Source organism: Pseudorca crassidens, chromosome 2 (genome assembly GCF_039906515.1).
Source record: "Pseudorca crassidens isolate mPseCra1 chromosome 2, mPseCra1.hap1, whole genome shotgun sequence".
In the NCBI taxonomy this organism is placed as follows: Eukaryota; Metazoa; Chordata; class Mammalia; order Artiodactyla; family Delphinidae; genus Pseudorca; species Pseudorca crassidens.
This window is the reverse complement of record NC_090297.1, coordinates 20,507,048-20,521,260: the sequence shown is the minus strand read 5'-3', so window position 1 is coordinate 20,521,260 and position 14,213 is coordinate 20,507,048.

The window sequence follows — 14,213 nt, the reverse complement described above, 5'->3', positions numbered from 1 at the left end:
GTGGGAGTACATCAGCCAAAGCCATTTTTTATATATATAATACTCCTCACCCAAGTCTTATCTCCTCCCGTTACTAGCCCCCTTAAAATATACTCACTCTCTGTACCCCTGTTCCTAAGATTCAGGAGCAGGTGACTGAGGTCTCGCTGAAGAAAAGAAGGAATACGGGAATTTAGCGCTCTGCTTTCCCTTGGTCTGCTCTCAAGTCAGACTTGTTCCCGGCAGGCTCGACCAGCTTCTCTGTCCAGGGTCCTGAAGGCGCACGGAGCTCTGTCCACGGTGCTGAATAGAGACCCGCTCTCCTGGCTCCCAGCTCCCAGCTTTGAGAATGCCTTCTTGAGTTCTCACCTCCAAGTCCTTCCCAGAAAACCTGGTTCTTCTCAACTCCCCAATGACCCTGACACATTTGAGACGAAGGAACAGACTTTTCTGAACGCTAAAGAGAGGGCATTTCCAGACGTACATGATTCTGTGAGAGCAGCGCAAGTATCTCAAGCTCCCCTTCAGAAAAATGGGTATAACTATGCAAGTAGCCATAGAGAGTGAGGAAAGAGGAAATAATATTTTTGATTCAAATAAAATGAGACTAGAAGAGAGACTAATCTTTTTTCTTCAAATTATTTCTCTAATTATTAGCACTTTTCATGGGAACACAGACGTTGAAATCAGATTGTCTATGTTTGAATATCTATTTATAGCTCTGACACCTGGGGCAACTTCTTTATCTTTTTTATGCCTCAGTTTCCTCCTCTGCCCAATGGGGATAATGAGGATTTAACTCTCAGAGTTATTACGAGGATAAAGTTAGATCATCTAAGTAAAGCTTTTAAAATTGTGTCTGACATATAGTTAGTTCTTAACAATGAAAATTATTACTATTATTATAGCTATTGTGCACCTGATTCTGTGATCTAGAACTTGCTGAACCATTTGCCCCCTGAGGATTTGGACCATTCATGTGTTATTTCTTTCTGCATCTTCTCTCACATCTGCATCTTCTCTCACATCTCTCACAGTGGCTGGCCCACAGAAGACACCCAAGAAGAGTTTCCTGAATAGGTTTTTTTAAAATTTATTTTTTATTAAAGTATAGTTGAATTACAATGTTGTGTTAATTACTGCTGTACAGCAAAGTGACTCAGTTATACATATACATACATTCTTTTTCATATTCTTTTCCATTATGGTTTATCACAGGATATTGAATATAGTTCCCTGTTCTATACAGTAGGACTTTGTTGTTTATGCATTCTATATATACCAGTCTGAATAGGTTTTGATTGAAATAATGAACGTTGTTACAACAGTCATAATACTTATTCTTCTAGGCTGCCTCTCTCAAGTCTAAGCAATACAAACCCAGGAAGGCTCAGGACTCCATAAAGTTGCACATGTGGAGGCAGAGGATGATTTAGGAAGGGACACATGGCTCCCAGCATAACTGTTTCCTCATCTGCATTGGGTTGTTTCCATGTGGGAGATGGAGGCTCCTGACTAAACTTTCTCCCTTTCTTGGGTCCCCATCTCAGTGAAAACTTATTAGGTAACCACTATGATCCAGTCATTGTGCTAGCTCACACATTTGGTGGAGGAATCAGATACATAATATGCACTAAGTAGTGTAATGACCAAAAATGTACCCCCAAAAGTAAAGAAGAAACATTTCCTGCCATCCAAGAAGTTACAGTCTAGTTAGGGGGACAAGACATGATATAGCTAAGTATTGCAAATTTCTTGTGTATTGGTTTCTGGGAATAATATTATCTAGGTAAAAGGAAGAAAAGGGAGCGCTTTAGAAAAGACAAAGTTGTCTAGTATCAACACAAAGAACATCTCCCCTTTATAGTACTTTGCTAAGTTTCTCTTGTGTAGGCTCATATCTCCATAAAAGGAAGAGTTGAAAGAGGTCTTAGTAATATTAATAACTCATCAACATTAAAAAATATTTATATTTATTGAGCACTTCCTCTGTGGCAGGCATTGTTCTAAGTGTTGGGAGTAAACAATGCAAACAAAAATCCCACCTTTGTGGAGCTTATATTCTGATAGGTAATAATAATAACAGCTATTATTTATCAAGAATACAGGCACTTTTCTTATCTAATTCAAGCCTGTCAATAACTCTAAGTAATAGGTATTAATGTTTCTACCTTACAGGGGAGGAAACAAGCCTAATGAATCAATACAGCTTGGCTAATGTAACTCAGCTAATACATGGCAGAGACATATTTGAACCCATATGTTTAACTCCAAAGCTCACATTCTTTCCACAGTCCCAGTATGTTGTTATCATGACTAGTACTGTCCCCATTTTACCAATGAAGAACAAGACATGTGCAAACAAAATGGCTGTGAGAGGAGACTATATGTTCTATATAATTAGTAAATAGGACCCAAGCTTGTGATTCCTCTTCCCTGGGCCAGAGCTCTAGTCTGCCATTTCTACTGATCACCCTCCCCCAAACTCCTTGACTTTCTAAATCAAAGAGCTGACAAGAGCCAAAACAGGTCTTCTTTTGGGCAATCATCCACATCCAGCTCACATTTCTGAAGTGTTTTGAGAACCCTGTGGTGAGGTCCAGGGCGGTTGCTTGGAATTAAAGCCTTGACCATATGCTAATATGAGTGATGGTGTGCATTTGAAAAAAGTATTTTCCGCAATGTGTCCCTCAGGATACTAGTTCCATGAGATCATTAATACATCTTACCATTTTAAAAAAGTCTCTATAGTGAAATCATTTGGAAAATGGTATGTTAAGTAGGTTTCTTATACAGGACTTTGTAAAGCCTTTAGTATGGTGGTATGCTCTGTTATTCATGAGGAAGGGAATACGATGTGTGCAGTGTTTCCATTCATTCATCGGTTCATTCACTAAGTCATCTAACAAATATTTATTGAGCATCTATTATGAGTCAGGTGGCACTGTTTGCAACACTGGGGATACATCAGTAAACAAAACAGATGAAGTTCCTGCCCTCATAGAGCTTACATTCTAGAGGAGAGGGACAGATAATAAACAAATAATTAAGTAAAATGTATAATATATATAGTTCCAGCCTGTTAATTTGTCCTGTGATCTCAAGAAAGACACCTAGGTTTATGCTTTAAGGGTAAAATGAGGGAGATGGGTTAGCTCTTAGACAAATGTTTCTTCCGTTTCTGACATTCTAAAGTGATATGATGTGTGTGTGTGTGTGTGTGTGTGTGTGTGTGTGTGTGTGTGTGAGAGAGAGAGAGAGAGAGAGAGAGACAGAGAGAGAGAGAGACAAAGAGAGAGAGAGAGAGAGACCCCATTCTTAACTGCTCTGAGAAACAATCTGTTTTCACCCCATGCTGTCATCTTCATCCCTCTCCAAGGACCAGGGCTTCCTACATCAAGCAGGATTGTGCACCTCTCACCTCTTAGGCCTGTTGAATTGGCAGAAGGAGGATGAGCCAAGGGAGTCCCCTTCCTTCTTTCAGTCCTGCTCCCCATGTGGGCCTTGCTTCACAGAGCAAGACGCCAGGCACTTGCTTTCACCAATAATGGCTTCATTACTTTGAAAGGAGACTAGAGTGACCTCAGTGAAATAGACTTCCTGACCCCAGCTGACCTCTGACCCTCACCCTGACAGCCTCTAAATCTTTTCCTTCTGACATATCCCCCACAAAGTACAAGCAAGAGGAGGAAATGATGAGCCTGCTATAGCCCACTGTCCAGAGACTGTAACTCACCAGGTGTCCTCCTGCAGTGGAACTTGCCAAGCCAAACTGTAATTTCCCTCATGGCTGCTGATCGTTTCAATGTTCCTCACTGTGACTCTACTCTGGCCTGTGAATCACAACTCAGCCAGCTGTCTTTCACCTGGTGTCCATTTGCATGTGTCCAATGATTGTCACGTACCATGGAGGCAAAAGGCAGGGTATCTCACCAAGTGCTGTCATTTCTGCAAGACAACTTGAGCCTAGTCCTTAACTTATTCTTCCCTGATGCTGCAGTTACTGTTTGAGAGCTGATTATATACCAGGTATGAGCTGAATGCTTTGTGTATATTGTCTCTTTCTGTCCTCATCCATCCTACTATGATCCCATTTTACTGGAGAGGGAACTGAGACTCAGTGGAGTTAAGCGACTCACTCAAATATTCTTCCTCTTCTTTTTTTTTTAGCAGTTAAAGTAATTAATGCATGTGGTTAAAAAAATCAATTCGTATTGAAAGAATTATAATGAAAACCAACAGTACCCTGACTACCCTACCCCCTCCACTCCCACAGGTCATTTCTTCTGGAGGATATTTCCGTGTCTCTAAGTAATAGGCATGTACCTCTGTTCCCTGATTTATCAATTTTAGATATTATCTATTGATTTCCTGTTGTGGTGGTTGAGGACTTACCTTGTGTACAGGGCCTACCTCTCCTTTCCTCTTCTTCCCAGTACAGTTAAATCACCATTTTCAACTAGATTGATGACCAGTGTTTACATTGTCATGAGGATGGAAATGTTCACTGCATTGCCCAGTAGTATACTAGGACAACGTTTCTTTTCTTATACTCTGTTTTATTTTCCCTGGACTCTCTAACCTCCTCTCTCTCTCCACAATATTTGTCATTGAAATATCCTCAACTTTTTTCAAGGGCTCCATCATATTATCTTTTCCACTAAGCCCTTTCCTGAAGCCCTCCCTCCTGGTTGCTCTCCGGACTTGCTTCACAGCTGTCACCTTCACAACCTCTCACTACAGTGGATACAGCTACTCTTTCCTGGATCTTTTTTTCTTGCTTCACACTTGATGAGCATCCTCAAGCAACCACCTAAGAAAGGCTGCATGGGGGAATTCCCTGGTGAACCAGTGTTTAGGCCAGGGGCCCGGGTTCGATCCCTGGTCAGGGAACTAAGATCCCGCAAGCTGCACAGCATGGCCAAAAAAAAAACAAAAGGAAAAAAAGAAAGGAGATAAGGGAGGGGGATATTTTGGACCTTACAAGTCTGAGCCTACTGCTTTTTAACATTACTTTTTTGATTGTTTCAAAGCCATACTCCTTACCACTCTGCTCTGCTGACCCCTAGCAGAATGAAAAAAGACACTTGGCTTGCTTTGAGGATATCGAAGTTGGAGATGTCTTTTCTAGATGCTGAGCTTGTGAACCCAGCGGTATCAATGGGATAAAAATTACAACCGTTGGGGACTTCCCTGGTGGTCCAGTGGCTAAGATTGTACACTCCCAACGCAGGGGGCCTGGGTTTGATCCCTGGTCGGGGAACTAGATCCCACATGCCGCAACTAAGAAGTTCTCATGCTGCAATTAAAGATCCCACATTGCAGCAGCAAAGATCCCGCGTGTCTCAGCTAAGACCTGATGCAGACAAATAAGTGATAAATAAATACTAAAAAAAATTAAAAAAAAAATTACAACCGTTAACACTTTTCGAAGGTTCTCCATGTGCCAGGCACTGTGCTGAGTGCTTTACATAGATTAGCTCATTTATTTCTCACACCGAATATATGAGATAGACATGGTTATTGTTCCCATCTTACAGATGAAGCTGAGCACAGAGGGGTTAAGTAACTCCCTGAAGGTCACGGAGTAAGTGAGAGTCAGGATTAAAACCCTGGTAGGTTGACTCTGGAATTAGCATTCAGGTTCAATAATCTACACTTCACTTCTTCTATTAGAAGAGGCTTATAAGTTAGTATCTTCAGACTTTATCTTCTCCCAACCTATTTTGTAAATGTGGAAACAAGACCTAAAGTCCAAGTGACTTGTTCAAGTTCCATAGCTAGCTAATAATAAGAACTAGAAACTAAGGTTTCCTAGTATTCCCCTTTTCAGTCAGAGAATGGGGCTTCAAATTCAGGATTGGTTTCTGTACCTTGGTTTCCCTGTCTGTGTAGTGGGGAGAAAACTAGTGGAAAGGACGTGTAAAAGATATACTGGGTTGGCCAAAAAGTTTGTTCGGAAAACCCGAATGAACTTTTTGGCCAACCCAATATATCCCATCAGATTGTGGCTGGGACATATAATAGAGACATACGTAATGCACTGTGGAAACAATGAAAGCTGACTCATTTTATATGTTATGGAAGGCTTCCCGGAGGGAGGTGGCATTGCACTGGACCTTGCATAGGAATTTGAAAGCCAGGGGAGGGCAGGGCATTACAGAGAAGAGGAACAGCAGAAATGAAAACAAGGAGGCTTGAAAGTGAACAGCCACGGAGTTTGGTTCCCACGTCAGCAAGTCCTCCCCGTCCCTGTGAAGACATCTGGAGAGACCTGTACTCCCTTCATTCAATCTTCAGTCACACATTCATTCAACATTTTGTCAATAATAGAGATAGAATTGTATGGTAAGAAAGTTCTGGTTCTAGTCCTAGATCTATCACTAACTCACTGTGTGACCTTGAGCAAATCTCTTCTTTTCTGGGCCTCAGTTTCCCCATCTATTAAATGGGAGTACAGATTTATGATTTCTAAGGCATTTTCGTACTTGCTGCATCTGTGATAATTACAGAGCAAGAATAGCACAAAAGGTGTCATGGTATCTTTGACTCCCGTCCATTAGTGGAAGGAAGGAAATAACATCTGTTAACTTCTGCTGTGTGCCGAGCATAGTCCCCTCCAACCACCCTATGAGGGAGATGTTATCTCCTCACTTAACAGAAGAGAAAAATGAAGCTCTGACTGTTTGAATAACTTCCTCAAATTCTCCCAGCAAGTAACAACAACAAAATAAGAGCTAAAATGTTTGAGTGTTTACCACATGCCAGGTACTGTGTCAAGACCCTACATTAGCTCATATAATCCCCCAACAACCTTCTTTTTTTTTTTGGCGGTACACGGGCCTCTCACTGCTGCGGCCTCTCCCGCTGCGGAGCACAGGCTCCAGACGCGCAGGCCCAGTGGCCATGACCCACGGGTCCAGCCGCTCCACGGCACGTGGGATCCTCCCGGACCGGGGCACGAACCCGCGTCCCCTGCATCGGCAGGCGGACTCCCAACCACTGCGCCACCAGGGAAGCCCTATCTTCATTTTCAAATGGGGTAACAGGAGGTGTCTGATGCTGTAGGCTATGCTCCTAATTACTAAGCCACACTTCATGTCAGTGATGACATCTGAGACAGAGCCAGACTCCATATAAGCTACTCTGGAGTCAAAGCCTCCAGATAACAGGGGACCACCTCTTCCCTCTCCTCACCACTGGGCTCCTGTGGTTTGGCCATGGTGGAAGACGGGCGAGAGAAGGACAGACGCATGGAAGCTGTCCCTTCTTTCCTCCAGCCTCTCGTGAATGCAAGCTGCACTTTGAGGTTTCTGCAAAGAGATGCCCCCACTGCTGTTCTGTTAAAGGATGGGGTGTGGGACAAAGAGAAAGGAGACCCAGGATCCTTGAGTGCCTGTCTCTCAGAGCCAAAAGTAACCTTACAGATCGGCTGACTCCCTGCCAGATCCCAAGCTTAGTATCAACCATTTTCTAGACTCAGCTTACAAACCGCCAGCAGCAGAGGGCTTACTGCTTTTGGAAGCCTTCTCCATCCCCTGATACTTAGGACGCTTAGAAAGTTCTTCCTTCCGTTGAATTGAAGCTGAGGTCGATAGCCTTTACCCACTGGGGTCTTTAGAACAAGTCCCCTCCCTCTTGAGCAGACTCTGGGGTCAAGCTTTCTCTTCAAACCCCAGTCCCAGCCCTCCCCGGTTGTGTGACCTTGGACAAATTTACTGGAGGCTCAATGCCTCAGTTTTGGTTAATTTCCCACCGTTCCTGTGGAAGTTAGCCTAAAGCCAGATTTACCTAGCTTGATCCTCAGTGATCCATAGCTCCTTTCCATTGTCTGTGCGTTACTTTGCACAATGCTTTTCCAACCACAAAGTGTTTTCCCACGCATTATCTCACCAGACCCTGGAAAACAGGGCTGCTGGAAAGGAGGGAGGCATGACTGGCATGTGGTTATCTCAGTTTTGCAGGTGAGACAGGTCTCTGACCCCAATACCAGACTTACCTCCAAACTTAACGCTCCTCACTCCTCTCACAGTTAGCATTCCAGGGCCTCCGAATGCCTTGCTCTCTCCTCCCTGGCATTTCCCATGCTTACCTTCTGCCAGCAGCACCATTTCTCCTACCTCACTTTGCTGATCACTATTCATTCTTTAGGCTCCAAAGATGTCACACTTTGTCCAGGGATCTCCTTGCTTCCACCCACTCACTTACCCAACACCACTCTCATGTGTTCTTTTTTTTTTTTTTAAAGACCCAAACTCCCCGATGGCTTTTGGGGGAAGGGTTTTTATTTTTTATTTTATTTATTTATTTTTTGGCTGCGTTGGGTCTTTGTTGCTGCATATGGACTTTCTCTAGTTGCGGCAAGCGGGGGCTACTCTTCCTTGTGGTGTGTGGGCTTCTCATGGCGGTGGTTTCTCTTGTTGCGGAGCACGAGCTCTAGATGTGCTGGCTTCAGTAGTTGTGGCACGCAGGCTCAGTAGTTGTGGTTCGTGGGCTCAGTAGCTGTGGCTTGCGGGCTCTAGAGTGCAGGCTCAGTAGTTGTGGCACACGGGCTTAGTTGCTCCGCGGTATGTGGGATCTTCCCGGACCAGGGATCGAACCTGTGTCCCCTGCATTGGCAGGCGGATTCTTAACCACTGCGCCACCAGGGAAGTCCCTCATGTGTTCTTATAGTACCCTGCGCTTCTTTAACAGACTGTTTGCCCCCACTTTATTATATTTTTTAATTTATCTTTATCTCACACTGGCTACTAGAATGTAAACTCCATGAGGACTATGTCTGCCTTATTGTTGTGTGGCTAGCATACAGCACAAAACTTGGAATAGAGTAATTGCTTATTAAATGTTTGTTGAATGAATAAATGAATGACTTGCCCAGTATTCCATAGTTAATAATGGCCTAAATTAGAATCCAGTTTTTATTTCTAAGTCCAAGAATTCTTTTTACCATCTTCTGAACCTAACCTAATTCCTACCCTAACCCCTACTGTCCCTGTTCCCAGTTAATTCCTTAGAATCTTAGATTGTTTATTTGGAAGGAATGCTAGCGCTCATCTGATTAAACCCCTTCATTTTATACATCAGAACTAAGATCCATCCATAGAGGTTAAGTGGTTTGCCTGAGGCCACACTGCAAATTGTGGCCATCCTTCCTGACTACCAGACTGGTGCTTTCCCACTGAGTTCACTGATGCATTCATGGACTCCTAGGGTTTTGTCTTGGGGGTGGGATTAGTAGTAAATAATTCCATCTAAATCCCTGCTTTATACTCTCTAGTTATTCCAAAATCCAAACACAAAAAGTCTGAGACATCTCAGAGGCAGAAGTGTCAGACAGGACTGGATGGAGAAGGTATGAGTGTGTGTGTGTGTGTATGTGTGTGTGTGTGTTGGGGGATCATGGGAAGCCAAGGATGCAGACATGGAAACCAGGCTGTGCAGCACAGCCCCACTGTTGCGGGGTCTCTGGAGGCTCCCACTATGGCCACTCCACTCCCTCTGCCCCTGAAGCTGACCTTTGGGGCCAGAGATCAATAACCCAAGCTTTGGCTTCAGCCCCCTTTAGCCCTCCAGTGACCACAGGATGCTTAGAAGAGCAAGTGGGACTCAGGGTCCTTAAGTAACTGTCACTCTTCCCCAGCCCCACTTGGGGCACTGCTGGGGGAGGGGCCAGGGATGGGAACCGTTATGGAGAGACACAGGTGTGGTCGGTTCTCCCCTCCCCACCAGAGGAAGAACGAGACCTCTATCTCTCCTTGACCCCCACCCTCTTCCCCTTCTTACCGGCACCCAAGATTTCCTTCTGCCCTCTCCGTCTCCTCCCATATTTTTAGCACTGACTCCCCTCACTGAACCCCTAAACTCCTATCTGAGCCTCCATCTCGGTTGCTGAGCCCCATTCCTCCCTCAATGGAACCCTATATTTCTCCTAGCCCAAACTCCTTCTGTGATTCCCTCCCCGACCCCCGTGCTGTATAATCTGGAACAAGTTTTTTTCTTTTTCTTTTTTGGCTGCACCCCGCAGGATCTTACTTCCCCAACCAGGGATTGAACCTACGGCTCCTGCGTTGGAGTGCGGAGTCCGAACCACTGGACAGCCAGGGAAGTCCCAATGTGGAGCAATTTTATGCTTTTTCAGTCAAGGCAGTCGATGGGAATTCCTCATTCACCATTTTCTAAATATCTCATCCCAGGTACCTTCTCATCCCTCGCATCCCTCCAAGAACAACCCCATTGTTCTGGCCATAATATTAGCGGGACCCTGTTTCGGAAGCACACTCACCCACCCACACCCCCATCCCACCAACTTTCCATGCTCCCTGCCCACCATTCCTTTCCCACATCCATCCACCCCAGTGCCCTAGCCAATCACTCCTGATTGATTGATTAGGGAGGAGGAGAAAAAGGGATCGATGGAAGAATCTGGGCCTATTCTATTGGAAGCTAAATGTCCAGGAGGGAGGGATATTAATTTTGGGGAAGCTCAGGGGATGGTCCCTGTGGAGCTGTGTGGGCTGGTCTGCCGTGTCGGGGAGGATGGGTGCAGAGCTCAGACCCTGCTCTGAAGCTTGGGAGGAGAGCTGTGGTGGAGCTGATAGAAGTGAGAGGGAATAAATCTGTAGGAGTCTTCCCAAGACCACCCCACAGATAAGGAATTTACCGCCCCACACTGTTCTTCCCAGTGCAGGGAGGAGTCCTGGGTCCCTGGTACTCCACGTGTCCAGTAGGGGGCGTTCCGTCCCCACATTTCCCCTTTCCTCACCCATCAGAGTCAAGTCCTTTCTTTCCTTCTCCCATTCAAAAATACTGTTTGAGCACCACTGTGTGCCAGGCACTGTGCACCAGACAGTACGCCATGGACTGCAAAAATACAGGCACCAACGAGACGGAAGGACAGACAAACAAGGTCCTAGGCTTCGTGGTGCTGGCAGGGTAGGATTACAGTGAATAGATAATTATTGTGATTTAATTTAAGGGAAAGGGGATCAGACAAAGCCTTCCTGAGCAACTTCCCTTTAAACTGAGACTTAACAGTTGCCTAAGTCTTGACCAGGTGACAATGTGGAAAAGAGGTGAAGGTGGGGTGTGCAGGGGTTGTGTTTCAGACAAATGGAACAATGTGCTTCAGAAACCTGAAGCAGGAAAAATCAGGGCCCCTTCAGAAGGAAGGAAAGAAGCCTGCCTTGTGGCTATATCCAGCTTTGGTCAGAGGTTTAACCTCTTCTATTGTGGAACACGCACAGCTAGAGCCCTCAACTTTCCAAGGCTCAGTTTTCTTGAGAACTGCATTTTCAGGGGAGAAGGGGAGGAGTGAGAGCCAGCAGGTCTCTGGGGCCTTTCTAGAGTAACCAAGCTTGGGAGGGAGAATTCCTGTTCATGCCCTCCCTAAGCTCAAAACTTGTCCAGAAGGAGTGGAACAGAAATCGATTTAGTTGAAAACTCAGGGCCCCTCCCAAGGCTGTGGAGGGAGCCAAGTCATATGCTGACATATTTTTATAAAATGTGAACAAATGAATTAATTTTTTTTGTTTGTTTTTTGGCCACACAGCTTGCAGGATCTCAGTTCCCTGACCAGGGATTGGAGACGCAAGCCTCCTGCAGTGGAAGTGCAGAGTCCTAACCACTGGACCTCTGGGGAATTCCCCACAAATGAGATATTTAATCACAGTTGGAAATCTGAAATACCAGCCACTAGTCTGTTAAAAAGTAGTATAGAGGAGTGCCAGACAATTAGTTAATACAAATATATTAGTTAATACAAATATATTTTATGATGTTAAATAAAATTTATGATTCATCATGACTTCTTTTCTCATTCTAAATAAATGTTCACTTGGGTTATATATTTTATATTTATAATCTTTTATTTCTTTTCTTAAAGCGGGCCTCCTAAACTGCAAAAGCTCCAGGCCCAATAAGACCTGCATCTGCCTGAGTGGGACCCCAGAGCCTGACTGCTGGCTCCAGACCTTAACTGGCCCCAGGATCCTTCCTCTCCCTTTGATCAGTCTCCCTGTGGCCCACATTGGGTGGATGGCTCATGGGTTATAGGAATGCCAGGGAGGGGCCCTTTGGAAAGAGGGGTGGAGAAGCATGTTGAGGGCTACAGAGCGTTGGAGCTGCCCCTCCTCAGCCCTTCCTTAGCTGGTCCCCAGAAGAGGAGCCACCTTCAACTATCCAAGGTATTTAGGCTGAAATGAAAGTCTGTGTGCATGCCAATGTCCATTCACCCACTAGTTCATTCCTTCATTACGATGACCCATCCATCAGCTCTAAGGGCCTCAGTGGCTTTGATATCTACTTCATGGATGTGTGTTAGTCCCGAGTCAGACGTGTCTCCATGGACCCTTTCCCAGGTGGTGCTGTAGACAAAGGGTGCCCAGTCCACTTGAGTTGCTTAGGTGTTTTGAGATGGGCGGGGAGAGGTGAGAATGCTTTGAATGTTGTAATTTCTTAGGATAGATAGAGCCTAAAAGAGGGGCACATCCCCATCGGTACTAGCTCATACTAATCCCTCAGACCCACATGCAAGAAGCTCTGAGGCATAGAGATCTGGGTTCAAACTCTGATTCACCACTAATTGAACAGCCTGAGCCAGTACGCTCAGTTCTCCAAACCCTTGTTACCCACATTTGTAAAATAAGGATGTAATAAGACCTTCGCTTTTAACTTCTACATGAAAAGCCAATGAGAAAATTAATGGTAAAATGTTTTCTTTTAACTTTTTATTTTGAGATTGTTTCAGATTTATAGAAAAGTTGCAAGAAGAATCAAAGAATTCCTGTATACCCTTCACGGAGATTCCCCAACTGTTAAAAAGTTACCTCATTTGTTATCATTCTCTCTCCCTTCCCCATCTCTCTATGTATACTCAACTATTTCAGAGTAAATTGCAGACGTAATGTTCCTTCATCCCTAAACACATCAGAGAATGTTTTCTAAAAATACAACGGGGCTTCCCTGGTGGCGCAGTGGTTGAGAGTCCGCCTGCCGATGCAGGGAACACGGGTTCGTGCCCCGGTCCGGGAAGATCTCACATGCCGCGGAGCGGCTGGGCCCGTGAGCCATGGCCGCTGAGCCTGCGTGTCCAGAGCCTGTGCTCCGCAGCGGGAGAGGCCACAGCAGTGAGAGGCCGCGTAGCACAAAAAAAAAAATTAAAAATAAAAAAATAAAAATACAAGGACATTCTCAAACATAATCATAGCATAATTATCAAAGCCAGGATGATACACTACAATCTACAGAACTTACTCGAGTTTTTTCAATTGTCCTGTTAAGGGTCTAATAATGTTATTTCTTGTCCAGAATCAATCCAGGATCATCCATTCCATTAAATTCTCACATCTCTGTCTTTTTAATCTGGAATCATTCCTTGATTTTTGTGTTTTGTGACATGACATGTAAAAAAATAATAGGTCAGTAATTTTTTTTATTAATTAGTTGATTTATTATTTATTTTTGCCTGTGTTGGGTCCTCATTGCTGTGCGCGTGCTTTCTCTAGATACGGTGAGCGGGCTTCAGTAGCTGTGGCGCACGGTTTTAGTTGCTCTGCAGCGTGTGGGATCTTCCCGGACCAGGGGCCGAACCCGTGTCTCCTGCATTGGCAGGCAGATTCTTAACCACTGCACCACCAGGGAAGTCCAGTAGGCCAGTTACTTTGTAGAATATCCTTCAGTTTGGGTTTGTCTGATGTTTCCTCATGATTAGATTGAAAATTTGCATTTTTGGCAGGAATATCACAGAAGCTGGTATATCTTTCTCAGTATATCATATCAGGGGATAAATGATATTAATTTGAACCATTGTATGTTGAACTTGAATCACTTGGTTGAGGTGTCAGTTTCCTCCATTGCCAAGTTGCTATTTTTTTTCCCTTTGTATTCAATGAGTATCTTGTAGGGACATACATTGTGATGACATAGATCCGGTTTCTCACAAACTTTCATCCCATCGTTTTAGCATCCATTGATTAATCCTTGGCTAAACTGACTATTATTTTGAAGTCTACCAAATGTGATTTTCTAATTACGTTATCTTTCTACATTTGTTAGAAGAGATTTTCCTTCTCCATTTATTCATTCATTTATTTATAATAGAATGGGGGACTTCCCTGGAGGTCCAGTGATTAAGACTTTGCCTTCCAATGCAGGGGGTGCGGGTTGGATCCTTGGTCAGGGAGCTAAGATCCCACATGCCTTGTGGCCAAAAAAACCAAAACATAAAACAGAAGCAA